The sequence below is a fragment of the Fukomys damarensis genome, unplaced genomic scaffold (assembly GCF_012274545.1).
Source record: "Fukomys damarensis isolate Sample0158 unplaced genomic scaffold, DMR_v1.0_HiC HiC_scaffold_18, whole genome shotgun sequence".
NCBI classification, from domain to species: Eukaryota; Metazoa; Chordata; class Mammalia; order Rodentia; family Bathyergidae; genus Fukomys; species Fukomys damarensis.
In genome coordinates this window covers 44,165,826-44,168,783 of record NW_022900930.1, presented here as the reverse complement: position 1 = coordinate 44,168,783, position 2,958 = coordinate 44,165,826, and positions in this window count along the sequence as shown.

The following is a 2,958-nucleotide window of genomic DNA, read 5'->3' as shown; positions in this document are numbered from 1 at the left end:
CGGCGCGGGGAAGCGGACTCCTCGGCCCCGCCCCAGCCGCCACCGCCTCCGCGATGCTGCTGAGCCGGGTCACCTCCACCCCCTTCTCCGTCAGCGACATCCTGAGGCTGGAGCGCGAGCAGGGCGAGTTTTCGCCGCAATGGGGGTTGCGGAGGAGCCCGGAAACCCCTCAGTACCTGGGAGTGGACCCGGAACCACCAGGGCCAGAGGTTTTTCTCCACGCCTGTAGTGGGGGAGGCCCAGGGCAGGAGCGGGCCGAGGCTCCTGGGGGTCCTCGCGAGACAGTGGCGCAGATGGAAGCGGAACGGGTCGGGGGTCCACGTGAGTAATCGTGCCGTCTGCTTTCCTTCGGGATAACGAGGGAGCGGGTCATCGCGTCTCCTAGGCTCCTGGGTTCCAAGACTTCACCCTATTTCTCCTCTTCATTTGAGGAATCCAAAGGACAAGGCTCCGAACCGCACCACCCCACATACACACCCCCTTATGCTTCACGAGTCCTTACGAAAAATCTTTGGGGTTCACTCTTCCCACGCCAACCCCCCAACCCCCGTGTTCCTGGCTCCGAAGGGGAATCCCCTACAGTATCGTATCTGCGCTCCGTCTACACCGCCGGTTCCTGCCTACTCCAAGTCGGCTGAAAACAAAAGCCCTGAGGCTACTAAAGCAGAGGGACCTCTGCGGGCTTTACAGGCCTGGCCGGCCTCCTCCCCCTTAGCTGGCTCGGAAATCCTGGGGTGGTGACCGGGTTCTGTCTAAAACGTTAGAACCAGAGCCCCCAAGCGCTGGGCCTTCGTGTCAGGGACACGTTAAAGGGTTCCGCTGGCGGGAGAGCTCTCTGGCTGAGGCCTGACACCTGCGAGCAGACTGCAAAAAAGAAGCCCGAGAGTTGTACTGCTTTGCGGCTTCCGCGACGGGAAGACTTTGGCCAAAAAGGACTGACGTTCCCAGGGATGAAAAGGCTACCCTCCTCTCACCTGGTGGGCTGTGCCAAGCGCCTGCAGTAAACTAAATAGCCTGTAGTAACTAGCCAACTAAATAAAAGGAACACTCTTGCGGAGATATTTGTCGACTACAGGTTGGTTATTCACTGATTCCAGAAGCCTGGAGAACCTGAAACTTTGTCGTGTTCTAGATGCTCCTGGGTTTTCTGCAGCGGACTCTAAACAGTCACCTCCCTGGATGCTGCTCCACCAGCTATGCGTTCCCTTGGGCTTGGCCAAGAAAAAGTCACTTTCCTGGGTCACTGCTGTCTCCCAATGCGAGCCACGCCCAGTGAAGCCCATCTGGAGCCGGCCTCTGGAACTGAGCTGACAGCAGGCACCGGGCAGCTATCATTTGGCAAAGGGACAGTGCCGGTGGGCTCCCCCGGCCGCACACGTCCCCACCCGAGCCATCCTACCTTCAGGTACGCAAAGCAGAAGGGACTCCGGATCCCGGCCGGGAGTGCGCGCGCAGTGCGGGCACGCCCCCGGGGTGCGGCGCAGCTCCCCGGCCTGCGCCCTCACTGAATGCAAACCCTCGCCTGCCCCACAGCGTCGCTGAAGGTCGCATTTCGATTTGCTAAGAAAACCACCTCCGTCAGCATCCCCCCCTCTTTTTTTTCGGGTATACTTTGATTTCTCTGAGCGCAGGAGCCTCTTAAGGAAGTTTCTCTATCTTTAAATTTTAAATATCAAACAGCCCTATTCCCCCAGGAGGTTGTGCCGCTGCGTTTGGGAACCAAGAGAGAGTCAAGTTCCAACTGTCCGTGGTCTGCCCGGAAGAAAGAACTTGTACCTCGCTAGAACTCCCACGGACTCCGTAGGCCTGCTCCCCCTGGCCTGCATTTCCGTGAAAACTCACCGTTCCCCCTGTACCTGTCCTGCGAGTAAAACAGGGCTTAAGCCAAGACAGAAGAGAGGTGGGAAGCAGGGAAGAAAATGCTGCTTCTTCGTGGACTTCGGGCTCAGTGTCACCATGCAAAGTCGCGCTAGGAAAGAGGACTTCGTTCGAGGTGATACCCAAGCCACTGCTTGCCAGAAAGACCCCAAAGGAGGAAGAGGCTGCTCCTTTCAAAAGCCAACTGTGGATCTCAACGCCATGGCCCTCAGAGAGAAGCTGCTTCCAAGCTGAGAGTCAGGGATCACAAAATATTTCATTTCGTTTTATTTTGTGAATTTGAATTCAGAACAACGCATCTCCGGTGCCAGCCCCAGTCGGACAGGCCCACACACTCACGCTCGATCCTCGCAGCAAAAATCTTGTCAAACTCAGCCACCTTCCACAGCCCAAGGAGAAGAGCCTGTCTTGAGAGTCGGCTTTGGGGAAAGGGCGACTTCCCCGGGGACCAGAGCGGCACTGTTAGGCTCTGGCGAGAGGAAAGGACTCCACACGGGCTTGGCCCGGGGTTCGGGGCCAGGAAAGGGGTGCACAGTGAGTCTTGGGGCGGGGTCCTCTCGAAAACAAGGTAAGAACTGCTCCCTTGCTAAGTAGTTCTTTCCTGTGCTTTTAGAGCCCGACCTGGGCGCGGCCATGCCCCTCGGCGGCGGGAACAGCGGGGAGCTGGAGCGCAGCTGGGGCCACAGCGGCGACAGCTTGTGGCCCGGGGTTCGGGGCCAGGAAAGGGGTGCACAGTGAGTCTTGGGGCGGGGTCCTCTCGAAAACAAGGTAAGAACTGCTCCCTTGCTAAGTAGTTCTTTCCTGTGCTTTTAGAGCCCGACCTGGGCGCGGCCATGCCCCTCGGCGGCGGGAACAGCGGGGAGCTGGAGCGCAGCTGGGGCCACAGCGGCGACAGCTTGTGCGGTGGCGGGAACCATGCTAGGGCTTTTGAGGGAGGCAGGCAGGGTGAAGGAAGACTGAGATATCAGGAACCCGTGGCTCTCCTGGAGGCCTTTTGCCTACTGAGTCCCTGGGGGGTCTCAATGAATGGCAGTGCCCTGCTCACTTTTCAACGGGGCTATGTCCCCAGCGATGTATTCT